The 27,999-nt window shown below is 43.0% G+C and overlaps 1 pseudogene; it reads right to left on the bottom strand.

Annotated features, from left to right (window-relative positions):
* Positions 1-895: 895 nt before the first annotated feature.
* The window catches only part of LOC140915211 (zona pellucida sperm-binding protein 3-like), a 44,055-nt pseudogene continuing 16,951 nt past the window's right edge, over positions 896-27,999 (bottom strand).

Genomic DNA, 27,999 nt, shown 5'->3' with positions numbered 1-27,999 from the left:
TGCACAGCTGTTCTAAGACTGGTGCACTTTGGATTCTGTAGCAGCTTATTGGGTTCAGTCAACTCTGGGGTTCCACAGGGTGGCCTTGGTTTTATATACTCTGATCTCAGGAATCCTTGGAGAGGACCATCCTCTGATTTCTGTTAGACACATCAACTGAGTGCTTGGCTTTCTGCTGGCATCCAATAGATACCAGATCACCCTGAGTCTGGAAGAGCAGGGACTTGAACTTGGGTCTCCCACATCCTAGGCCAGTGTGCTAATTACCAGGCTCAGACTCTCATGCTCTCCCCACCAACTTTTAGACAAACCAGCCCATTTTGACATATTGAATTGTAAGTGTTGCAACCAGCTCTATTCCTATGTACACAGACACCATTCAGACCTACTCTTGGGCATTAGGGACTCTTATACGAAAGGAAACACTGTCCAGGAGAACAGCTTTGTAGGGCTAAGCTGTTCTGGTGAAAGGACTTATTCACTAGACACTGTTTGAATTTTTCTACCCAAAGAAGGCAAGAGCTGGGCTTTGAGATCCAGGCTAGTGCCAATTAATCATTAAGGTGATAGTTTCCATCCCTCCTTTCAGTCTAGGTGTTTCTTACCCACAGTCTTCAACCAAGAGATAGCTACTGAATCATAGTGCCCATTAGATCACACAGGGATACTTCTGCCCCTTTAGAAGATCTGGATTGACCACAGAGATTGAAATATAGTTTCCTGTTTATTGTACAGGCTAGGAAAGAGACCAATAATTCCTGTATTTCTTGTACACATGAAAGATTCCCAGGAAAGGGAAGGCAAGAACAATGGCTACAACAAGCAATGACAACCCCAGCACCATCAGAGGCTTCTCTGCTACACTTTAAGAGAAAACACAGCGTTAGGACTTGAGTCATGAGTTTGGCAGCCATGTCACACAGTCAAATTCATACCCTGTAATCCCATCTGTCACTCTGGTTTTGTTTTCTGGAAAATTCCTGGAGTGTTGATCTGCATCAAGGACAGAAAGAGGTCCAACTATACTATCAGCCTCAGCTTCCCTGAAAGTAGGTGCTGCTTCACTGAAAGAGGTACAGTATTAGGGAGCTTGTTACGAGTTAGTCCACTCACCCACATGTTTGCGAGACCTTATGATTCACTTAGTCAGACCAAGTCAAAGCTTTACAGATTCTGAAGATAAACATGCTCCCTGTATCTTGATTAGATGCATGCGACATACATACCATGACTAGAAGACACATCTCTCCTCCAGGGTCTATGCAGAGGGATACATCTTCTGGATTATCCTCCAAGTGACCCACAGTCCCTGTCTCACAGCAGCTACAGATATTCCTGGTGCCTTCCACAGGTGACCAACTGCAGTGGGAGAGATGGCAACGTTAACAGGGAGAAACTTTGGTTTTTCAACAGCTCTTCCATTTCCCTCTCCCCTCCTCGTCCACCCCCAAAAAGTCTACTCATGTATTGGTTGCTTTGTTGAAGGAGCCTTCTTCAGAGAATCTGGAGCTTAGTCAGCTGCAGTGACCATATGGCATGTAATATAGATCTAGGTGCAACTGTGAATAGAGGGATCAGAACTGTCAGAGTGGGACAAGGGAACACTACAACGTTGCGGGACCTAGGTCTCTAGTTTGGAGTAAAGGAAACAGTTCTTACCAAGTTTCTAGTATCTCCAGCAAACCGGAAAATGTCAACTGTGAACTGAAGGGAATCTTGCTGAGGCCATGGGGATAGGAAAGCTGAGGATGTCATCTGATCTCCCATCTACGAGATAGGTAGGTCAAAAAGACCCTGGTTAGAGCAATCCTCTACTCACTAGCTCTTTACAAGATATGTCAGGCCATGAAAGCCCCTCCCGCCGAGATCCTACCCATTGAAGTGGATCACATATTGGAGAGTGGAGTCCCGCTGTGGAATTAGCGTAGCTACACAATGGTCTGTAAAGCGCCTCAGCACAACATGACTTCCAGTACTGACATCGGCTTGAAGGTGAATCATACCCCCCCGGTGGAATCCACTGGAGGTCCTTTCAGCTGCCCAGTCATCTGTAAAAGCCTGACAATCTGTGCACTTAGCATTAACAAAGGTGAATCAAGGGAGAATGTTTCCCGCTATTATTGTGTTGTAGGAGGAGAGTGGGGGGTATTTACTACAGCGCTCATTGTAAGATGCAGCATCTTCTCTTTCCAGAAGAAAGCCCATGCTTTCTAGCCAGATATAGTAGGTGCAAGAAACAGTGCATGCTACAGGATAAGTGCTGGTCCCTACTGAGCTACTCCCTCAAGAAGCTTTCACAACTCCCCTGCGTAGAAAGTAACTTGAACTGGTAACCCAAGTGTGTGTGCACACACGCCTACACATCAACATACTAGACTCCTCTGCCTTTAAGAGACCTAGTAAGGGGTCTTTTTTGCATGTCATCTGCCTTATGCTGCTATGATTTTGGCTACTGCCAAGGAAGTCCCCAAATTTTTCATACCACCTGCCTTTCATCAGATACAAGAAAAAAACCAGCCTCTCTTCTGCAGATAGCATAGACCTGAAGGGAACCCATGTTGGCTTGATTGCTTTCTGCTCAAATTGTTTCTCCTGAAAGACAGAAACGCAGAGTGGGATCCACAAAGCAACTTATGTGCCTGGACTCCAGAATAGGCACCTAAGTCCCCCATGTGTACCACCATTGGGATCTGACTCCTGCCTGGCTGTCACCTAACCCTGTAGATGCTAAACTTACTTCTGTGAAAATTCCATAGGAAATTCTGGGGCGTGTACATTTCTGCCTCCCTACAGGCATCTGGACACCTATCTCCCGCTTAAGCTACAGAGCAATTCACAAACGGGGAAGATAGGGATGCAGCCACCTAAGTTGCATGCAGGGGCAAATCCAGTAGATGAGCCCAGAGGCCACCTATTGGATCAGGTCCCATTCAAAATTCAATTGGAGCAGGCAGTGATGCTAACCTTAACCATTAGCTCAATGGTTAGAGCACTCATTTGGGATGTGGGAAACCCATGTTCAGTTTCTCCCTCTCTGCCTGACTGGAAGAAAAGAGAGTCTCTATTCAAATCATCCCCCACCTCAGGCAGGGAGGGGGAAATTGAATCTGGTCTCCCATATCCCAGGTGAATACTCTAACCACTGAGTCATGGGATAGTCTGATGTGGGGCTCCTTCAATCTCTCCAGTTGAAGTTGGTTAAGTAATGAAAGAGTAATTGGAGCAGAGGGATGGGACCCCTAGCTACTGGGCTATAGAGACTCTCTATAGCAGCACCAGCACTGGAGGGTGTGTGTGAAGCAAGGCAGGTGTTGAACTTGTTCCTGCAAGGAACGCTGTAGACGTTTAAGGTGCCTGACTCCAGGCAGCAGGTTCTTGTTTGTGGAACACTAGCAGAGATAGGCACCTTCCTGCAGCCCAGACTTATGAGGCTTGGTCTATGCTACCAACCTACGTCGGTATAACTATGTCACGAAGGGGTGTGGAAACACCACACCCCCAAGCGACAGTTATACTGCCCTAGCTTCCTGTGCAGACAGAACTATGTTGACAAGAGGGCTTTTCCCATTGACATACTGCAGCTCCCCAAGAGGTGGTAGCTATCTATGCTGACAGGAGAGCATCTCCTGTCAGCATCAGTAGCATCTTCACCACATGCTACAGCAGCCCAGCTGCCCCAGTGCAAGCCCTTAAGTACCTATCTTTGAGAGGGGGGCAGGGTTTAGCAAACAGCCCTCTCATCAGCATCTCCCACTGGCTACCTTAAGTGGCTCCTCTCCTGTTGTGCTGGCTTTTGTGGGTTGGAGTCTAAGGTACCTCTATCTCCCCAGTCATTGTATAGGTACCTAGGCTCCCTGACTCGGGCTGTTGATTGAAATGTTGTTCCTTTGACTTTCTAGGTACCTAAAAGTTAGACACTCAGTGTTGCAATGCCCACATCTGGATCCCCTCTTGCACCCCCCCCACCCTCAGTTGCTAAAGTAGAACACAGACTGGCAAGTAAATGTGAAAGATGAGATTAAAATGCCTGACTCACCTTGGATAACAACACTCAATAGGAATCACAGCTGGATTTGTTCTTAAGATAATAGAGTTGTTTTCAGCAGATAGGTTGTAATAAAGGTTTGTGCTGTAAACCAAGGAGTCTGGTATCATCTGGAAAGATTCACATATTGAAGGGAGAGAATCTGATATAATTAATCCTTCCTTTAAAGACTATCAAATAAGCAAGGCATCTAGCACTCAGGTTATGTTTGGGCCATTAGTGTTAGCTCCATGGCAGGCTAACTCCTGCAGAAACATTTGTCACCATATGCCATGGAACTCTGCAGCTCCCTGAGGAGATTATAAACTGCATTCAGTAGTTTATTCTGCTTTCTATGGAAGTATTAGAAATAGTGATAGTCAGATTAGTTCTTTCTCCCCAAATTGTAGACCCACAACTGTCTGGAATCTGATCACCCTCAGAGATTGTCTTTTTACCCAAAAGAAAAGGAAAGGTGCCCAGACACCCACCAATGCAGTAAATGGTCCTTTGGGTGATTTTTCACTAATGGCAGTTTTAAAGGTCCCGTTTACTAGTTACTCCAGTTTTCAGTTCTGAGAAGAGTTACTTTAATACTCTGGATTGCAAGTGGAAGAATATTCATTCAACCACCACCAAGACTTCTTTTCAGTGATGTACCTAAGCCAGTATGGGGTGGTACAATTTCATTTTAAGTGAATTTGTTAGTTAGTTGATCCCTACCTCGGGTATAGGAGTCCTCTTCATTCTTAAGCATGACACACTTGAGAAAGTCCCTAGTAAACTCTGATCTGGATTTTGGTTGGCCGTGTGAAGTGGATGAGGACTTCATCCCAGCAGCTTTACATGAATTCACACCTAATCTTCTTTAATGAGGACAGGCACCAGTTAGAAGGAATTAGCTAAATGAGACCCCTATTCCTTTCTCTAAGCAGCTGGTTTGTACAAAGTTGTAGTCTTTAGGAATGTTATAGAAGTAACAGAGTATTTCAATTAGTTTGAGAACCACAAGGAAGATATGATGCAGCCTGAGGGTGGGATCCACAGAGGTACTTGGGCACCTAAGGCTCTGGTTTAGGTACCCAAGTCCCAGTTTTGGCTCCACTGTGAGGGAACCTTTACCCTGAAAACTCAGCACCTACATTTCTGCCTGTAGCGTGTAAACTGCAGCCTCCCTCTAGGTGTCTAGCCGGTATGGGGTGGTTAAAGCACTCAGCTGGGAATCCCACATGCAGTTCACCCCAATCCACCTGAGGGCATGTAAGTATTTGGCCAGGGGTCTTCCGCCTTGCAGGAGAGTGCTCTACCCACTGAGCTATGGGATATTCTGGTGTGGGGTGCCCATCTCTCCTGTAGAAGCTGTTCCAACGTGGATAAATAAGGAAAGAGGGATTGGAGCAGGGGGAGTGGACCTGGAGTCTCCCACTTCCCAGATGGACACCATAACCACCGGACTACAGAGTTTGGGCCAGGCTCTCACTGGCCCAATGACCATCGAATGATTTATCCACAGTGGAATAGTCGTTGGACATCTCCCATTGATTATCTTAAGAGCCTCCCCAAATAGCATGCTGGCTTCTTTGGATCACCTTGTAAGGCACCTATCCCTCCCCGGGCAGCGTACAGGGAGCCTAGACACCCAGCGCAGCTTTGTGGATTGCAGTGTTGTTCCCATGATTTTCAAGGTGCCACAACACCCCTAAGTCCCTTTGTGGATCCCACCCCTAATACCAATTAAAGTGTTTATCTAACTCCAGCGTCACACACTGAAGTCACAGCACAATGCAGTGCACTCTCAGAACTAGGGTGACCATATTTCCCAAAGGGAAAAAAGGAAACCATGTGGGGCTAACCTGAGCCCTACCCCTCCCCACGCAGGGCTGGCCAGAGCCATTTACCCAAGCCATGTCTCCCCCTCCCTGCACAAGATTGGTATCGCTGCTCACCTGAGCCCTGGCCTCCCTCCCTGTGCAGGCTGGCATTACCACTCGACCCAACCCCCTCCCCATGTTCCTCTGCACTCCATTTGGGGGGTGGGGGGCAAAAGTGGGCATTTGTCCCATTTGCACTTGCCAACGGATCAGGTTGGGAAGAGCAAAAAGGACAAATGTCCACTTTTTGGGGAAAAAAAAGAAATCGGGCAGTCCGGGACAGGACTTAAAAAAGGGACTGTCCCGGCCAAAATGGGATGTACGGTCACCCTACTCAGAACGCCGTAGCACAACAACTAGACTCCCTACAGTGCTGTTGTCTTCTTGCAGCTGGCAGGATGGAGAAGCCGAATCCCAGCACCTTCTGGAGGAGTAAACAAAGGGCACAGACCACCAGACTGTCTGTACTGCGCTTCTTGTTCCAGCTTGCATGGGTCTGCTCGCCCTGTGATTGCACTTGTGCTGAGAACCCTGCCCAATCTAGGGCAGCACACCAATAATACCTCCAGGTTCTGTTGATTTAGAGATTTCAGCATTACACAAGCTAGAAGAGTTTTCTGGTTATCCACAACTAGACAGAGCTAAGGGGGAGTCATTAGATACTGACCCTGCAGTTTAATTTTGAGAGAGCAAACCCAGTCCTTACCTGCAGCACACTGCCACATTCATGCAGCCCCATCTGAAAGATAACCCTGTTGGCTACAGCATTCAAGGCAGAGTGCTGGCAAGCAGCTGGGCCAAGGCTCAGATCAGTAGCTTTGGTCAGCTGGCCTGTTTCAAAGAGGTCCTGGTGCACAGTTATTACCATCTGAGACTCTTGGCATTGTAAGGTAACAGGTTGCCATAAGGACACAGCTCTAGCTAGAGCCCAGGGAAGGGATGGAGCAGGTGATAGCACACAGTACTGTCTTGGGTAAATATTAACTCTGTTTGAAGGTCTCCAACCCTGCTAAAATGCTCCTAGACAAATTCCAGAAGTCAGAGCAATGTACTGTATTAATTATCAGACACAGAAACATCTGCTTCCTATTCTATTTAATCTGAGTAATTGCACCACACACAAAGGCTGTTGCTCCAAATCCCTTTATACCCCATGTCCATTCACAGCTGCGTCAGTTAATTGACCTTCTCTCAGCTTGTAGTAAATAATCTGCAGGCAAGCAGAGCCCTTTCCAGTGGCCAGAGCAGAATTTGGAGTAGGGGGAGTAATGAGGACTTATCCCACCTATCTTGATCTGTGTGTGGGGAAATTCCTGAAGGGTTCTTGGAAACACATTGCTAAACTTTTTTAATTTGGATGGGAAGTATCATTTGTAGTTAGTCCATGATGCTGCTTAATATCAGAAGGGCTTTTTCAAATATTTTATGCTGTGTACATTCAGTTGTAAATTAAAATCTTAATGGTTGGTGGTTAATTAGGAGAATAAATGTCATTAATTGTAATGGGTAAGGTTCTAACTGAATCTATCCTTTTTTCTAGCAAACATAATGGACAGCTGCTCCCATTTTGCCCTGCATGACTTTTTTAATCCCCACCGGCTGGAAGATGCATTTTCCTGCATACTCATATGACCCTAATACTGCAAACATTTAGACCCTTGTATACTATTGAAGTGTGTAATGTTGATCACTTGAGTAAATGTTTCAGAGCATACAAGCAGGTGTAACTAGATAGAGCCAGAGACTGAGCCCTTATACTTCACATTACCTGCTAGCTAGTATTGAAATAGTTCTGTAAAATGCAGGGGTCTATGCCAGGGGTAATCAATTATTTTTGTCAAGGTCCAAATTTCTTAGTCAAGGTATAGTCAGGGTCCAGATTCCACCCCTTGGATACCCCTGGTCTATGCTAATGAATCCTGATGTAGGACTGGGGCCTAACGTGCATGAGAAAACATGGAACTTTTCAATACAATCATTGCAGGAACTTCAACCTGATTGTCATTGAACACAGAAAAATAATGAGCTATCTCAGTACTGGATAATACACATAGTACTTTCCTTTCCTTTATGTTGCAAAGCAATAATAAATAAATAAAAGTAAAATGTAAAAGAAAGTGAAAAAGAGGAACTTAGTTGGTACAACATGAGTGAATCAAGTCTTAGAGAGAAACTAACTACTTACCATGACTGCTTCATTTATAATAATTATTCAGACCACATATCAACTGAGGCTGGCTGAGTTTCATACCTTTATAATTTATTCCTGATTTTATTGCCCAATCAGAGCAAAGTTGCAAATCTATAACTTACTAATGAAAATCAGTCAAAGCATGCTTCCAAAATGATACTTTTTGTTGGAATTTATGTATTATCTACCCTGGTGCTAAATTCTATTACAATAAAATTGTGTGAGTCTAGAACTACTTCTTTGTTTTTCTGTATATTCATACCATAGTTATTATCTTCTATAGAAAGGGAGCTGTATTCTCCACTAGTGTAAATCAGCACAACTTCACTGGCTTTGGGAAAGCTACAGTGGTTTACACTAGCTGAGAATCTAGCCAAGTTTTATAAGAAGGATATATAGTACTTCACTTAAAAAAAAACAAATTACACTTGCCATGAAGTCAATAGAAATTCTGTCTTAGTAACATTATAAACCTCTTTCCTATTGGGTTATTTTAGTTTTAGTCACACAAACTCTGTGCAATGCACAAAGAGATTTCTGAAATATGAATCCCAAAATGGTGGCATTTCTTTTCTGTATTTATATAATTCTCCGTGTCTACCACTTAGAATCAGAAGGGCAATAACAAAACAAACATTCTCTCTAGGAGCCAGATTCTGCCACCTTTACTCACATTGAATGGTACTTTACTCTGTGAGCAGTCCCTTTGATTTCCCTAATGTTTAAAATGTACTGCTTGCAGGGTGGTTTCTCGGAGAGTAGATACAAAGGTGTCTTTGAGTCAGAAATGCTGGCTAGACTAAGAGCATGCAAGTGTTTCATTTTTCCAAAACTGAACTTAAATAAAAATAGTGCATGATTTCATTTAATGTGTGTGAATAAAACAAAAGTATCTGAATGAATTGATTTTGCTGCAAAATTTGGAGACCACATCTCATAATGAAACACAAATGATCTACTGCCGTTGCTTTAACACATTGCTAGCTATAACAGACTATATGGGAAAGAAAATGGACATTGAGAGAAGATAGAATAGAAGCTAATGGCTGGCCAGACAAGTATGAACTAATGCAATTCTCAACCTTTGCCATACCCTGACCCCATTTTGCAGCAACAACAACAATACAAACTGGCTTGGGGACTGACCCCCATAGTTTCAGGACTTTTCTCTGATCTAGCCATAAAAAAGGCCAGTGTTTCTGATGCCATTGGATCTACAGTTGGAGAATCCATGGGCTGAAGGACAACATGGTGAATAACACATGGAGGGCTAAATCTCTCAAGGAAACAAATGAAGATCTGGCCCAGTGGGGCAGAAAACTCAAAAATAGAGCAAATCATGGTGAAGGAGATACTGAACACTGAAGGAATGATAATAGCTATGGGTTGGCAGGAAAAGAGAAAATATCAACAACTCTTATAAAAGACTGGATATCAATAAACAGCAGCTATGCCAAAGAGACAAAAATCAAGTGGTAACTTTATGTGACTTTCATGACTGCATTTGGGCTAAGTCAGTTACATTTAGATGGTGGTTTCAGAGTAACAGCCGGGTTAGTCTGCATTCGCAAAAAGAAAAGGAGTACTTGTGGCACCTTAGAGACTAACCAATTTATTTGAGCATAAGATTTCGTGAGCTACAGCTCAGCTGCACTGAGGCATTCATCTTGCCCTGGACAGGAGGAGGATGTGTTGAGGACCAGTGCAGGCAAGTTTAAAAGAATAAATAATTATGATTGGCTAGTTTTTTTTTTTAATCTAACAGAAAAGTAAAATGTATCAAACTGAGTGATCATGCACAGGTATTGTGTAGGGTTAGGATGGAGCCATTGGGTAATTCGTATGGTGTGCTGATAAAAGGAGGACTATGTATAGCCTCCAGAAAGATCACTACAGTTTTCTCTATGGTTGAAAATTACCATGAAAACTGCACCTTTCTTTTTTACTGTAAACTTAATTCTTACTCTACAAATTAGAAATTGCCTGTAAGGAAACAAGAAGCTACAACTGCTTTTGAATATTATTAGGAGAAGCCATCAGCTTCCTACCGAATAAATAAACTAGCCATCGAAATATAGCAGCTTGACATTTCCTTTCTTTTAATGTTGCATGTCACATTTCCATTGTATATTTCAGAGAAAACAGCAGGAAATCTGTTTTGACTTTAAAGTTTGTGAAAGTAGAGACTAAGGCAATAGGTGATTTAACTTTGAGGTTGGTATAAAATGAGTGCAAAGGATAACTCTTTCTGGCAGTCATTAAAATTAAATAATCAAGTTAAGGAAATCTATATCTCCATTGTGTAACTACTTCCTTTAGCTAGTTCTTGAAAGGCTGCCAGCAGTAACAACTTAATAAACCAGAAAGCGCAATAGTATCTGGAACTTGACCTAAATAATGCAATGGTCAGAAGAAAGGGACAAATATGTCCCAGAGAAAGGCTGTGTCCAAAGCGAATGGATTCTGCTGAGGAGCATGAGCTAAAAGTTTGGATTAATCACATTTAAAAATGATGGAGAAGCTACTTCGAATGTCTGAAAAACAAGGGATGTATGTCAGGGAAACAAGTTGAACATTGTGTAACAGTGGTATCTACTTTTGTAAATAGTTATTAGTATCTGGCTGGTGTATTATGCCTCGCAATATAGTCTGAAGCAATACAAAACTGGAATTAAGGTCACTGTTGAGAGTAATTATGTTAATATCTTGGAAAATTATAAATAATTTCTCATAGAGAATTCTGGCATTGGCAGGAGGTAAAAGGGGAAGAGGATTTCTGTGCAAACTTGTTGCCTGCCCCAAAAGCAAACACACACAATCTGTCCCTTTGTTTCCATCACCCATTAATTTTTTATTTAACCCATTGAGCACAAATATTTAAAACATAGGAGGTGAAATCCTGACTCCATTGTAATCAACAGGAGTTTTGCCATTGACTTTAGTGGGCATAGGATTTTGCCCAGGGTTTTCTTCATGATCCTTTTCCAGACCTTTAAGATTTGTCTATGTGGGGAGTTACTGTGTGGCAAGCCAGGACCGATACTTCCATAGCACTTTCCAGTGGGTTTGTATCCTTTTCTTCTTCACCCAACCTTCTGTATCTGCTACTTTCTCAATATGTTCTGGCAGCTTAACTTTTAGGTAGTTTCATTTTTGTTCAGATTCCCATAACCGGAAAAGTGATGTGTTACATGCATGCTCCAGCTTTCCATTGTAGCCTCACTCTACAGTATGATTTGTCATGTTGCATTGTTTCCGGAAGCTACCACAAAGCATCACAACATACAGTTGCTCTAGAAGCCAAAAACAAGATGGTGGCAACAATTCCAAGTCTATAAATAGTTTAACAATAATATGTGATGAATAGAAATTGCTTTTGTTTTCAATAACTTATCAGGAGTTGCGTTGCCTAACACATTGTAGGGATCAGGCTCAGTGACTTTAAAATCCTGAGCAGTTCCTGTGATAGAACCTGTTACAAAACATAGTACAAATGACAGTGCATTAAAAGATGCTTTCCTAGCTCTACAGCGTGTTATAACATGTCAGAATAACTTATTGGGAAAGAAGCAATTTCTGTTGATTTTTCATTAACAAAAGAGTTTCAAATGTTTCCTCTGTTTAGAGTTAATATTTAAGTTGAATACTTGCTAGTAAACTCTCAAAGACTTATGCACGGCTTTTGCTTTGGGACTTCCACTTGTTTTAATGGAAGGTGAGTGACTAGGACTATGTTGGTATAACTATGCTGGCATCGCCACCGAGTAGCGACACAGTGTATACTGACAGAAGGCGATTTTCTGCTGATATAGAAATGCTGACATAGGAATGATGTTAGTGATGCCGACAGAAGCACTCTTTCATCAGCATAGCTGTGTTGATACTGGAGTTTTTGTTAGCATAGCTGCGTTGCTCAGGAGTGTGGTTTTTCACATCCCTTACTGACATAACTATGACAATATAAGGGTTTTATAGGGTTTTAAGGGTAGACCAGCCTAGAACTCTCCACAACAAATTAGATGCTAGGAACCTTTTGGACAAGTCAACATGTGCCTGAGGTTTAATGCTGATGGACAGGAGCTCCATATTTCACATATATAAGGTCAAAGTGATATTCTTTTAATTGAAGAGGTTGTAAGAACAGCCTAGTGGGGCTAGAGCAGTTTGGTTCTAAGATCCCACCCTATGGACTAAGTTTTGTTTTGTTTCTTTAAAGAACTAGTGACTTTGGGACCTGGAGCTGAGGGCTTCTGGCTTTTGCATCTTCAGAGTGCTGCTGGGTCTGCCAGACTCTGAGGACTGCTATAGTAAGGTCCCTCCATTCCTAATAATGTATAGCTTTATTTCAGATTTTGGGTCACAACCCACTGGATGGTTCCTCTAAGGCACAGACCCCCTGGTACCTCGTTCCTCATGGCTCTTTTAAGCTTCTTCTTCAACTGATTCATAGTCCACTGAATCAGAAGGACACCCCATCCTTCCCATTAGGATGCCAGTGAACTCCCTAAGCATTTTCAGTGGATTCCCTTGACATCATCCCCAACAGCCTGATTGCCAGAGAACTCACCTACTTGTGAAGAGAAGATTTCAATTCTACTTATTAACTTGCAAGAAAATTTCTTGCTACTGCTATGGGAGTGTGCTTGCTTTGAGCAAACATAATTAAACAATAAAAACATTTATGTAGCTAAGTAAGATGTATGTATATATTAACTATCCCATTTTTTAAAAGCTAAAGTTACAAATGTATACAGTACTTTACCAAATCACACATCCTATGCAATGAAATACATAATAGACTCATCTGTTGAATGGATACATGCTGCTACAGGGAAATGCACATAGAATACATTAAGAGTAAGGAACCGATAAAGGAGTATTTATACTTACTGAAGATTGATACATTACGTAGACTAGTAGGCTTGATTTGCCCCCAGTTACACCAGTTTTACACTGCTGGAAATCTGTCAATGGCAACATAATTAGACCTGATGTGCACTGGGTGTAATAGAGGAGAATGTGGCCCATTTTGACATCTGTGAACTTTATTAATGATCTATCAGCTGTGGATACGGTCTATCCAGTCTGATTAGTTTTACTTCAGTGTACTTTTGCTGGATCCAACTGCTGCTCTCAATTATATGGATGCAAATACAGAGTAATTCTTTTAACTATTCATGTGCATAAAAGTAAGCATGGCTTTCAGTGTCGGCAAGTTTGGGTGCTTGGATACTTTACTCCGAGGTTTTCACTAAGGTGAAAATGTTTTAGGCCCTGGTACTACAAATATTTATGCATATGCATAATTTGGTTCACACGAGCAGTTCCATTGACTGCAATGGGATTGCAACGTTTTGCAATATTTACTCCGAGGTTTTCACTAAGGTGAAAATGTTTTAGGCCCTGGTACTACAAATATTTATGCATATGCATAATTTGGTTCACACGAGCAGTTCCATTGACTGCAATGGGATTGCAACGTTAGTAAAGTTAAACAGGTGCATGTTCCGAGGCTCAAGCCATACGCGGAAAACACTCCCAGTGAATGCTTATTTGTTTAAGAACCGATTTCCAGTGGAAATAAAAAGAACAAACACTGTGAAACCATTTGTACTGGCTTAGCTTTTGTAAAAAACTTATTTCTACAAAACATGCAATTGGAGCCAGACGTGACCTGACATCGGCTGTTTAATGTATGTAATAATCTTTTAAACTATCCTTTATATTCAAAGGTACTGATTAGGATGTGGTCATTTGATAGTTATGTGGAATCACATGATGCTTTATCATCGTTAGTTAAGGTGCAATTAGAACTAAGTGCTGCTATTTGGTGTATATGGTGAGGTCAGCTTTTGCAAGCTGGGATGCAGATGACATTTCGCTGTGCTTCGGCCGGTTGAATTCATAATGTTCATTTAGGAAAATTAGCTGACAATTACGTTTAGTGCATTGCAGACTCATAAAATCCACTCACTGAAGGAGAAACTAGGCTGTACTGCAAGTGGTATTGGCTATCAAGCCATACAATTATGCTGTTATCCCTACAACAGGGACATTTAGTATCGTGATCTGATGGACACAGAAAAAGTTCTAACTTTAAGAGATAACATGTGCTTCTGCTCTAAGTAACATTCATTATCAAATAGGGGCCTTATTTTCAGAGGGAGGGGCTCAGCGCCTTCTGAATATGGGGGTTCTTTAAGGTGTCTCAAGTTGGACACCCAAAAGTGGAGGTCCCCCAAATCACTAATCACTTCTGAAAATCTTGGCTTCAGACTGTAACCCTCTTCCAAGCTGCGTATGCTCTCTTTCGGAGTGGTGCCACAGTAAAGAGGTCAATATTTCTGCATGTAATCTCCTAAGAAAAGTTTTCTGACCTTTTCTTTTTCAGTAAACTCACCCACAAATGCAAAGAAATGCATCATTCACATGGGTTAATCCATGTAGGACTTGAGTCATAAGTGGTATAATACAAGGAAAGCTAAAGACTATCTCACGTATAGACCGTTGTGAAGGTTATGTGAAAGCTTTGCAACATTTCCCTGACAAACCTCTGGGCCCCAGCAACACTTTCTAGGATGCAGCAATTGTGACGCTTGAAGAAAAAAACTAAAAATGTACTATAAAACCAAAAACTAATGAGGCTCATTTATATAAAAATTACTTGAGTTTATTTGCAGGTAATTCAGAGCCAATCCTAGTCTATTCTCTTTTCACAGAGAATGTGAAGGTAGTGCTAGAAATGCCACTTCAAATTCAGTTAGTTGGTAAGCTGACCTTGGATTCTGTCCAGTTTTATAGTCTTTCAAACCCAAATATGTGTAATTGAACTAGAGTGTGTCTTGCGTGCAGGTCAGATGGGCCTGAGGACCAGGGTCATGTGTTTGACTTTTCTGATTGTTACAATGTGAAGAATTTTAAAAATACAAGTTATTTACAATGTGGTTATTTACAAGGTGGTTATTTAAAATTATTTAAGTCCCAGTGGGCCAATTTCTTCTCCCAGTGATATCAGTACAACCTCATTGACTTCAGTTGGGTTAAACTGGATGGTCTACATTAGGACTTTAGGTCGAATTTAGCAGTGTTAAATCGATGTAAACCTGCACCCATCCACACGATGAAGCCCTTTATTTCGACTTAAAGGGCTCTTAAAATTGATTTCCTTACTCCACCCCTGACAAGTGGATTAGCACTTAAATCGGCCTTGCTGGGTCGAATTTGGGGTACTGTGGACACAATTCAATGGTATTGGCCTCCAGGAGCTATCCCAGAGTGCTCCATTGTGACCGCTCTGGACAGCACTCTCAACTCAGATGCACTGCTCAGGTAGACAGGAAAAGAACTGCGAACTTTTGAATCTCATTTCCTGTTTGGCCAGCGTGGCAAGCTGCAGGTGACCATGCAGAGCTCATCAGCAGAGGTAACCATGATGGAGTTCCAGAATCGCAAAAGAGCTCCAGCATGGACTGAATGGGAGGTACGGGATCTGATCGCTGTATGGGGAGAGGAATCCGTGCTATCAGAACTCCGTTCCAGTTTTCAAAATGCCAAAACCTTTGTCAAAATCTCCCAGGGCATGAAGGACAGAGGCCATAACAGGGACCCGAAGCAGTGCCGCGTGAAACTTAAGGAGCTGAGGCAAGCCTACCAGAAAACCAGAGAGGCGAACGGCCGCTCCGGGTCAGAGCCCCAAACATGCCGCTTCTATGATGAGCTGCATGCCATTTTAGGGGGTTCAGCCACCACTACCCCAGCCATGTTGTTTGACTCCTTCAATGGAGATGGAGGCAACACGGAAGCAGGTTTTGGGGACGAAGAAGATGATGATGATGATGATGAGGTTGTAGATAGCTCACAGCAAGCAAGCGGAGAAACCGGTTTTCCCGACAGCCAGGAACTGTTTCTCACCCTGGACCTGGAGCCAGTACCCCCCGAACCCACCCAAGGCTGCTTCCTGGACCCGGGAGGTGGAGAAGGGACCTCCGGTGAGTGTACCTTTTAAAATACTATACATGGTTTAAAAGCAAGCATGTGAAAGGATTACTTTGCCCTGGCATTCGCGGCTCTCCTGGATGTACTCCCAAAGCCTTTGCAAAAGGTTTCTGGGGAGGGCAGCCTTATTGCGTCCTTCATGGTAGGACACTTTACCACTCCAGGCCAGAAACACGTACTCGGGAATCATTGTACAACAAAGCATTGCAGTGTATGTTTCCTGGCGTTCAAACAACATCCATTCTTTATCTCTCTGTGTTATCCTCAGGAGAGTGAGATATCATTCATGGTCACCTGGTTGAAATAGGGTGCTTTTCTTCAGGGGACACTCAGAGGAGCCCGTTCCTGCTGGGCTGTTTGCGTGTGGCTTAACAGAAATGTTCCCTGCTGTTAGCCACGGGGAGGGGGGAGGGTTGAGGGGGTAGCCACGCGGTGGGGGGAGGCAAAATGCGACCTTGTAATGAAAACATATGTGCTATGTATGTAATGTTAACAGCAAGGTTTACCCTGAAAGAGTGTAGCTACTGTTTTATAAAATGTGTCTTTTTAAATACCGCTGTCCCTTTTTTTTTCTCCACCAGCTGCATGTGTTTCAAGGATCACAGGATCTTCTCCTTCCCAGAGGCTAGTGAAGATTAGAAAGAAAAAAAAACGCACTCGTGATGAAATGTTCTCTGAGCTCATGCTGTCCTTCCACACTGACAGAGCACAGATGAATGCGTGGAGGCAAATAATGTCAGAGTGCAGGAAAGCACAAAATGACCAGGAGGAGAGGTAGCGGGCTGAAGAGAGTAAGTGGCGGGCTGAAGAGAGGGCTGAAGCTCAAATGTGGCGGCAGCGTGATGAGAGGAGGCAGGATTCAATGCTGAGGCTGCTGGAGGACCAAATCAGTATGCTCCAGTGTATGGTTGAGCTGCAGCAAAGGCAGCTGGAGCACAGACTGCCACTACAGCCCCTGTGTAACCACCCTCCTCCCCAAGTTCCATAGCCTCCACACCCAGACGCCCAAGAATGCGGTGGGGGGAGCCACTGGCCAACCAGCCACTCCGCCACAGAGGATTGCCCAAAAAAGAGAAGGCTGGCATTCAATAAATTTTAAAGTTGTAAACTTTTAAAGTGCTGTGTGGCATTTTCCTTCCTTCCTCCATCACCCCTCCTGGGCTACCTTGGTGGTCATCCCCCTATTTGTGTGATGAATGAATAAAGAATGCATGAATGTGAAGCAACAATGACTTTATTGCCTCTGCAAGCGGTGATCGAAGGGAGGAGGGGAGGGTGGTTAGCTTAAAGGGAAGTAGAGTGAACCAAGGGGCGGGGGGTTTCATCAAGGAGAAACAAAGAGAACTTTCACACCGTAGCCTGGCCAGTCATGAAACTGGTTTTCAAAGCTTCTCTGATGCGTACCGCGCCCTCCTGTGCTCTTCTAACCACCCTGGTGTCTGGCTGCGCGTAACCAGCAGCCAGGCGATTTGCCTCAACCTCCCACCCCGCCATAAACGTCTCCCCCTTACTCTCACAGATATTGTGGAGCACACAGCAAGCAGTAATAACAGTGGGAATGTTGGTTTCGCTGAGGTCTAAGCGAGTCAGTAAACTGCGCCAGCGCACCTTTAAACGTCCAAATTCTGCACTTGCTCAGCCTGTAGTTGAACAGCTCCTGACTACTGTCCAGGCTGCCTGTGTACGGCTTCATGAGCCATGACATTAAGGGGTAGGCTGGGTCCCCAAGGATACATATAGGCATTTCAACGTCCCCAACAGTTATTTTCTGGTCTGGGAATAAAGTCCCTTCCTGCAGCTTTTGAAACAGACCAGAGTTCCTGAAGATGTGAGCGTCATGTACCTTTCCTGGCCATCCCACGTTGATGTTGGTGAAACGTCCCTTGTGATCCACCAGAGCTTGCAGCACTATTGAAAAATACCCCTTGCGGTTTATGTACTCGCCGGCTTGGTGCTCCGGTGCCAAGATAGGGATATGGGTTCCGTCTATGGCCCCACCACAGTTAGGGAATCCCATTGCAGCAAAGCCATCCACTATGACCTGCACATTTCCCAGGGTCACTACCCTTGATATCAGCAGATCTTTGATTGCGTGGGCTACTTGCATCACAGCAGCCCCAACAGTAGATTTGCCCACTCCAAATTGATTCCCAACTGACCGGTAGCTGTCTGGTGTTGCAAGCTTCCACAGGGCTATCGCCACTCGCTTCTCAACTGTGAGGGCTGCTCTCATCTTGGTATTCATGCGCTTCAGGGCAGGGGAAAGCAAGACACAAAGTTCCATGAAAGTGCCCTTATGCATGTGAAAGTTTCGCAGCCACTGGGAATCGTCCCAGACCTGCAACACTACGCGGTCCCACCAGTCTGTGCTTGTTTCCCGAGCCCAGAATCGGCGTTCCACAGCATGAACCTGTCCCATTAGCACCATGATGCATGCATTTGCAGGGCCCATGCTTTCAGAGAAATCTGTGTCCATGTCCTGATCACTCACGTGACTGCGCTGATGTCGCCTCCTCGCCCGATATCGCTCTGCCAGGTTCCGGTGCTGCATATACTGCTGGATAATGTGTGTGGTGTTTAATGTGCTCCTAATTGCCAAAGTGAGCTGAGCACAGAAAAAAGGTGCGGAACGATTGTCTGCCGTTGCTCTGACAGAGGGAGGGGCAACTGACGACATGGCTTACAGGGTTGGCTTCAGGGACCTAAAATCAACAAAGGGGGTGGCTTTACATCAAGGAGTATTTCAGGCAGGACTTCACGGAGGGTTCCAATAAGAAATGGTGCACCTAAGTTATTGTTCTTATTGGAACAAGGAGGTTAGTCTGGCCTCTGATTGATACATGGCTAGATTTACCTTGCTGCACCTTCTCTGTGAGTGACTGCAGTGTGACCTAGAGGAATGAGTCCCCTAGACAGGGGAGAGGGGGAAGCAAATGAGTACAAAACAAATCTGGTCTATTTCTTGTTTTGATCCACTCCATCTATCTTTTACATCTTTGGCTGGCAGCAGACGGTGCAGAAGGACTGCATGCCATCCACATCTCATGGCTGCTCGGCAGAAGATGGTACAGTACGACTGCTAGCCATCCTCATCTCTTGCCTGCCCAGCAGAAGATGGTACAGTACGACTGCTAACAATCTGTATCGCCTGCCTGCTCACCATAAGATGGTTCAATAGGACTAACTGCAGGACTAAAGAGAATGACCTGGTCAAGTCACTCCAAATTTAGTCCCTGCGCCCATGTCTGCCCAGGCGCTCCCGGCCGATGTGGCCAGGAGCACCTCGGACATGATGATGACGGTTACCAGTCTTATTGCACCGTCTGCTGCCAGAAGGCAATGGGTTGCTGCTACTGTGTAGCAATGCAGTACCGCGTCTGCCAGCACCCAGGAGACATACGGTGACGGTTATCTGAGCGGGCTCCATGCTTGCCGTGGTATGGCGTCTGCACAGGTAACTCAGGAAAAAAGGCACGAAACGATTGTCTGCCCTTGCTTTCACGGAGGGAGGGAGGGAACGGGGGCCTGACGATATGTACCCAGAACCACCCGCGACAATGTTTTAGCCCCATCAGGCATTGGGATCTCAACCTAGAATTCCAATGGGCAGCGGAGACTGCGGGAACTGTGGGATAGCTACCCACAGTGCAACGCTCCGGAAGTCGACGCTTGCCTCGGTACCGTGGAAGCACTCCGCCGAGTTAATGCACTTAATGCACTTAGAGCATTTTCTGTGGGGACATACACACTCGAATATATAAAACCGATTTCTAAAAAAACGACTTCTATAAATTCGACCTAATTCCATAGTGTAGACATACCCCGGTCCATTTAGATTCAAAAAAGTTAATTTGTACCCAAACTATAGTATGCACTTCCAAGAAAAGGTAACTTTTAAGTAAGAATATTACAGGTAGGTAGTACATGATAGTAATACAAGCATACTTGTATTACCAAGGAATGCTTATATATGTACATCAAATCCTGATCCTATTGAAAATAACAGCAAATCTTGCAGTGACTTCAGTGAGACCAGGAATTGACTGTTAAAAAGACAGATACAAGGCCTCAACATATTTAAATCAAATATTTGTACTCTCTAAAGCTTGGAACATGAGACACGGCTAACATTAGTCTAAATGCCCTAGTCAGACTGGTAGCTTGCTAAAGAGTTGGACTAAAAAGAAAAGGTTGATCTTGCAAGTAGTACTAGTAACTTGAGCACATATGTAGTCCCCAATGGTTGCTTTTATTTGATGCAACAGATGTAATATGGAAATTTAATCTTGTTTATGAACTTGGATGCAAAGCTGAAGCAGAACAGTGGAGAAATCCAGCTTGCCATGACTAGTCCGACTGAAATTATTTCCTATGTTTAACATGAGCAGGACTTGACTTCACCTTCTTCAGCTGCATGGAAAAATATTTGCTAAAGACTATGAGTTTAAGAAACCCAAAGCTTACAAAGTTGCATGGCTAGTGTCTATGGTGGAGAGGGAAAGGATCATGACAGGATGTGAATGGAATATTCCCATCTCTAAGCTAGAGGTTTAATGAAGTAAAACTTCACTTGATGGAGCCAATTAAACTGGGATATGCTCAGTGGCTTTTGCTAATACAAAGTCGTCATTCTTCTGTTAAAAACCAGGGCAAGGAGTACCCAATTTGCCCCCAGTTTGTTCTCTAATTTAAGCAGCAAACTTTTTTCTTTGAAGGTTCACATGGTAAGTTTTAACTTTTAAATGCGTTACTATTGATATTGAAATAGAAATCAGAATATAAATTGTGTCCAGGAAGAAAGTCACGTACATAAGCTGTAGGTATGATGGTGCTAAGTAAAGTACAAGTATCCATCTGTAAGTAAGTTGGTTATATACAGGAATAAGATGGAAAAGGAGTACTTGTGGCACCTTAGAGACTAACCGAAAGCTTATGCTCAAATAAATTGGTTAGTCTCTAAGGTGCCACAAGTCCTCCTTTTCTTTTTGCGAATACAGACTAACACGGCTGTTACTCGGAAAGGAATAAGATGGGTTATGAGATAAGAAGTTTGTAGTATTAGCTATAGCATATGTATATCTATATCTACTTAATGAGCCAGATCCACAGTTGGAGTCAATCGGTGTAGCTCCGAGGACTTCAGTGGCTGACTTACAGTAGCTGAGGATCTGGGACAGTGTGTATAACTTGATGCAGCTGTCTGCAAAGTACTACTGACCCACTTACAAGACCTAGCTTGAGTGAGTGGTGCAATGCTGTGATGGTGTCAATCATTCTTCTCAGACGTGACCCTGAAAGTTTTGATGGGCTGTTACTCCTTATTCCCAAGAACTCTCACCTATGGAGTCCTGCACGGTCCAATACTTCCCCTTTCCCCCACCCCATCTCCTTTTTATCTGTATATGAATTCTTGGAGAGGTTGTGAGAAGCTCTAGGCTCCACTGCCAAACATTAGCCAGTGGCACCCAGCTGTGCTATCACAAAGATGTAAGAATACTTGAGAGAGATCTATGTCATATGAGGCCAACAGGAGTCCCTGAGCTTCTGGCACAAAATGCGACATTTTAAAAACAATACCACTGTTTATTACCACCAATATCAGTTTATTTTCAAAGCAATTTGCAAATAAAAGGAAAAGGACAGAACTCAGGCAAAAGCTATAAATGGAAAAACGTGTTCCTGAGTTAAGTTCTAGGTTCCTACAGTTCTTCCAGGCTCTTCCTCCATCAGACTGAGCTCATTCTTGGAAGATTGGTCTTATACACCTGGCAGGATTTCTATCATGCTTCACTGAGAGAGAGAGAGAGTACTCACTCAATTATAAATTCCAATATGCAGAACCACTGAAAAAAAGAAGACAGACAGAATTGAGTTATGTTGGTAAATATTTATGATAGACATAGGAAAAGAAAAGAAGCAGTATTCACTGCATATTTAGGATGAAAATAACAGCCACTTATTCCCCCATTGCACTAGTGCATTCAAATCTTAATGACCATATTTGGTGTTCAGATATTATCGTGATGCTAGCCCTAGCAATACATAATTGGATATTAGATGGGGTGGGATCTGAGTTACCCAGGAAAGAATTTTCTGTAGTATCTGGCTGATGAATCTTGCCCATATGCTCAGGGTTTAGCTGATAGCCATATTTGGGGTTGGTGTTGTACCAATAAAATAAAAACCAGCAGGATCTTATTAAAGGGAAAAAGCAAAATACCACATTTATTGTAAATACAGAAAGAATCATAGTAAGCAGTTAGTTATAGCTATAACATTCCATTCAATCTCATATTTATTCTCACATTCATTCATACAAACACACACACACACACATACACACCCACACACACAGGTTCTGCAAGGTTGTTATCATAGTTACCAGCCTTAGAGTTGCTCATGCCAAGCCACTGGCCAGGTGGCCTGGACATGAGGAGGGAGCAGGGCCTTGTCAGATGCTCATCTGATGCTCCTGGAAGTTGGTTTGCAGAATCAGACCCCAAAGTTCTCACTTTTTAGAGTCTATTTTTATAGGAATTTCTTCCTATGCCAGTCTATGGGAATTGCTTCATCATGCTGTTGCTGAATCAATCAGCAGATAGCACATTCCTGACGGCTCCAAGATGTTATCTTGTTCTTTGGTTCTCCCATTCTTGAGGCTGTTGGGTGGATTCCAGTCTGCCCTCCGGGGGGTCCTCTGGTTATTTCCACTTGACGCCTTCTTCAGCCGATGGACACTGGATTCTTAGGCTGGCACCTCCCTGATCATTCAGTTATTATCCACACCAAGCATCCATCCACATCCATCCTCTATCTCTATTTTAATCACAATTGTTAATACAACAAAAGGGTGGGGAGTCTCTGGGTGCTGTTTCTGTTGTTAGAGTATTGCTTTGAGTCTCTCTCTCTGTGAATTGCTTTGAGAACAGACTCTGTCTTAGAATGTACTAACACAATTAGCAGCTTGCAAGTTTCACACATAGAGGGAGAGAAACAGTACCAAAAACCAAGAGACCTCTTAATTAGTAATACCCTGGAATTTAAACTCTGGGGAATCAAACTCATTTGTGATTTTTAATACAGAACTTCTTTAATATGATCCAACATAATCCCCCTTTTGACACTAAGATTTATAATCGTCAGTGTCACTTTCTATGTAGCCTATTCAAGAGAAAGTACTGTGAGGCAATTTGAGTTTGTGATTCCAATTCATGCCACATACATGATCCTAGTGATGTATCTTTACTACAAGGTTCTGGGGCAACAGGCAAGGTGAGGCACACCCACTTTTGAGGAGTCCATTCGGTACAACCTCTAGTGTCCAATAGCTTCCCTCCCTCCCCAGCTCACTGGCTCAAGGTCCAGGGTAGCCAAAAGGATCCCATGTGTAATATGGGGAGTGGGTTAACCTTCAATACCTTTGCCTCCAGGGACTGTTGGTGTGCAATTTTGACAACAATTTCTCCCATTAACAAGTCTGGTTTACAATAGTGGAAACATATTGCATCCATTCATATTGATAAGTGTCAAACAATTATCTCTTTCTTTTTTAACAAATGCATCAAACCCTTAATATTTCCCAATAGGACCCAGAACATTTTGTGTTCCAAAGTAGCTAGTGCAAGTATCTGCATTTCAGTGCATCCCATAGTTATGGCTGTGTAGTTTCCTATTTCTAATATTTTTTTTTTCTTATGGATAAGCCATGTGGTAGTATTAAGCCATTACTAAAGATTCCATTGGCCTTTTAGGTTACCCAGACCAATTTGGACCAAGTCTACATTGGCATGTACTTGTTTTTGTATCAGGCTGTCCTGTAGCTGGGACAGAAAGCTTAATTTATTTTTAAGTTCCTGCAGGTCTTCAGTATTTTTTTTTTTAAACACACAACAGTGCGAGCAACAACACAAAACACAAGACAAAACATAGAACACAGAACACAATTTCTATTGTGACAGTAGATTCATGGTATTGGGTTGCTTTTCAGCTGGCAGCTTTTCCTGATTTTCTGAAAGACAAAAAGAACATGTTTCTACCCCTTTTGGGGTGGCAGATTATTGCTTAAAATATTTCTTTTACAAATACCCTTGCTGATTGCAGGCAAAACAGAGAAATTGCCCCCATATTTTCCTGTTTTTGTTCTATAGGCAGGCCAGGTTTCAAAGGCTTTTATCTTTTAAGGGTTATGGGGAAATTATCCCACTGTTTAGTCATTAAATCCCTGAGTTTTCCTTCTTATACAGCAGACCAAGTTTATAATGTTTTTCCTGCTGTGTTAAGCTTTAAGTTGTATTTACAGGTAATAACTGAGAAGCATCATTACCATACGACCTTAAAGGATTTTTCCAAAAATCATACACACTATACGTTGTTACAGGGATACTTATTATCATTAAATGTATTAAAATTATCTTGTTATCCCATGCCTTTTATTTAGACAATTTGTTTGCTGACCAGGTATGTCCTTTATCTGCAGCTCCTTTGTGCTGCTAGTTCTTTCCTTCCTTTATCATTTAGATAATTTGCATTTTCACAGAAACTTCCTGCTTTTGGATTTAAAGCCATCAGCAGCTCAGAGACTCTATCTTAAAAGGGACACAATCAACTTTCACCAGAGTTTTGATTACTTTTAACTTCTGCTTCCAAAACACACAGCAATCTGAAAAAGAAAACCCAACCTATTGTGGCTCCCTTTGGAGCCCTAATAGCATTTTAATTAAGTAGCATGGTATGTTTGCATTTCTTTTGCCCCTTCTACAATATACCCTGCACATGTTCTGGGGCAAATGCACATTTCTTCCATAGTTTAACTTCTATAACATTATCCAGATCCATTTTTACATAAGGTGTCACTATTTCTTTTTTTTTGCTTACAGAGTTTTCATGTACCTTTATCAAAGTGACAGTCTGATTACTCAGAGCCATTTTAAGACTCAGTGTTTCTAACATTGCTTCTTTTTGTTTTGTGCACCTCACCCCTGCTGTTGCTTCAGAGAGGCACTGTCTTTTTTTATTTTTTTTTTTTTACAACTCTCATCTGCTATTTTGTTACAAAAACAAACAAACAAAAAACAAACAAAAAGAATCCAATTTTTTTTTTTAATATATTCTCCTGATTTTGACTGCCCTGCTGCAGCCACAACTTAAAAACATTTTAAATTTTGTAAAGCATTGAGTTACCTTTTAAGGGTTAAATGCCAAATCCCAAAGCCAAACAACACTAATTACCTGTGTCTAGCAAAAAGGTCTGTCAGTTTTGCAACTTTGAATTAAAGAGTCAAATGGATTTTTAGTGGCATTAACAAAAACAAAACTAACTGGTCCTTAGAACTTTACATATTTACACACACACAGATACATACACATTTTCTTTTCCTTCAACATCCCTTCCACACTGCTCTGTTTTTTACATCTTACATTCCCTTTATACATTTGAGGCAGTTAAGTTCCAATAGAACCCTCTTATGTTCTTTTAGCAAGTTTGACTAAATTGTCCAGTCAAATTATTTTAATCAGATAGTTTATTTTTGCCTGGCTAATTTACAGACATTCCTTTGGAAAAGGGCCCATTTTTCTTTCAGAATGGCTGCAAAGAAACCAAGAATGCTCTAACACTTTTCCTTTTTAACATTTTCGGTTAAAAGTTGTTTGGGTGAAATACAAAGTTTAACTGCTTAATTCCCTCCAGCCTCTGCAGAGTTAACTTTTTTTTTTTTTTTTTACTCTCTTTTCTCTTTGTAATTATGCCTGGGGGTGCCGTACATAGGACCTTCTCCCCCTTTACCTGCCTCCCTCCAGCCTCTGCAGAGTTAACTTTTTCACTCTTTTTGTATTCCTGGAGTGCCTCTTTCACTATTTTCAGCTGGCTTTGGATATTTGTAGCCAGCACCTTCCAATTGTCTGCTCCCTTTTCCATTTGTGCCTTTTCCTCTTTACATGAAGACAAGCGGAGAGAAGAATCCTTACATGCCTCCCACAACAACCAAATTGCTGCTGCATCTCTTTTGGCAGCACTAGAAGGTTTGTATATGAGGATATACTGAGCCAATCTATCCTCTAGGTCCGAAATAGTGCAGACATCAGCTAGGGCTTGTTTAGTCCAAGGACTGTGCCCAAATTTTTGAAGGATTTGTTTAAAAGGTGTAATTTCTTTAACAAAAGGTGAGGTTGGAGTTCCTTCTGACTCCATTCCTCCCTCTAGTACTGGCTTACCCTGTTTTCTTTTAAACATCTTAACATGGATATTTCAATCTCTTTGTCACTGCTGGTATTACTTAGCAAGTGACACAGCCTAGATTCTGAAATCATAGCTTAATCTATGCGTTTTTCCCCTGCTACCTTCCCGGAGGCCAGCAGGTCCCCTGCTACCTTCCCAGAGGCCAGCAGGTCCAGTTAACCTGTTTCTCCCTGCTACCTTCTCGGAGGCCAGCAGGTCCGGTTAACCTGTTCTTCCCTGCTACCTTCTCGGAGGCCAGCAGGTCCCCTGCTACCTTCTCGGAGGCCAGCAGGTCTGGTTTAATCTGTTTTTCCTGCTACCTTCTCGGAGGCCAGCAGGTCCCCTGCTACCTTCTCAGAGGCCAGCAGGTCTGGTTTAATCTGTTTTCCCTACTACCTTCTCGGAGGCCAGCAGGTCCCCTGCTACCTTCTCGGAGGCCAGCAGGTCTGGTTAATCTGTTTTTCCTGCTACCTTCTCGGAGGCCAGCAGGTCTGGTTTAATCTGTTTTCCCTACTACCTTCTCGGAGGCCAGCAGGTCTCCTGCTACCTTCTCGGAGGCCAGCAGGTCTGGTTTAATCTGTTTTTCCTGCTACCTTCTCGGAGGCCAGCAGGTCCCCTGCTACCTTCTCGGAGGCCAGCAGGTCTGGTTTAATCTGTTTTCCCTACTACCTTCTCGGAGGCCAGCAGGTCTCCTGCTACCTTCTCGGAGGCCAGCAGGTCTGGTTTAATCTGTTTTTCCTGCTACCTTCTCGGAGGCCAGCAGGTCCCCTGCTACCTTCTCGGAGGCCAGCAGGTCTGGTTAACCTAATAGAAATGCCTAGCTCACTAGAGCTGGCGGTGTGCACACCAATATTTACAATAACTGAGGTTTTTTACCAATATTCCCCCTTTCGCAATTCTCCACCAAAATGTTGTACCAATAAAATAAAAACCAGCAGGATCTTATTAAAGGGAAAAAGCAAAATACCACATTTATTGTAAATACAGAAAGAATCATAGTAAGCAGTTAGTTATAGCTATAACATTCCATTCAATCTCATATTTATTCTCACATTCATTCATACAAACACACACACACACACATACACACCCACACACACAGGTTCTGCAAGGTTGTTATCATAGTTACCAGCCTTAGAGTTGCTCATGCCAAGCCACTGGCCAGGTGGCCTGGACATGAGGAGGGAGCAGGGCCTTGTCAGATGCTCATCTGATGCTCCTGGAAGTTGGTTTGCAGAATCAGACCCCAAAGTTCTCACTTTTTAGAGTCTATTTTTATAGGAATTTCTTCCTATGCCAGTCTATGGGAATTGCTTCATCATGCTGTTGCTGAATCAATCAGCAGATAGCACATTCCTGACGGCTCCAAGATGTTATCTTGTTCTTTGGTTCTCCCATTCTTGAGGCTGTTGGGTGGATTCCAGTCTGCCCTCCGGGGGGTCCTCTGGTTATTTCCACTTGACGCCTTCTTCAGCCGATGGACACTGGATTCTTAGGCTGGCACCTCCCTGATCATTCAGTTATTATCCACACCAAGCATCCATCCACATCCATCCTCTATCTCTATTTTAATCACAATTGTTAATACAACAAAAGGGTGGGGAGTCTCTGGGTGCTGTTTCTGTTGTTAGAGTATTGCTTTGAGTCTCTCTCTCTGTGAATTGCTTTGAGAACAGACTCTGTCTTAGAATGTACTAACACA

The sequence above is a fragment of the Lepidochelys kempii genome, chromosome 7 (genome assembly GCF_965140285.1).
Source record: "Lepidochelys kempii isolate rLepKem1 chromosome 7, rLepKem1.hap1, whole genome shotgun sequence".
NCBI lineage: Eukaryota > Metazoa > Chordata > Testudines > Cheloniidae > Lepidochelys > Lepidochelys kempii.
This window is presented reverse-complemented; position numbering and strand designations above follow the sequence as displayed.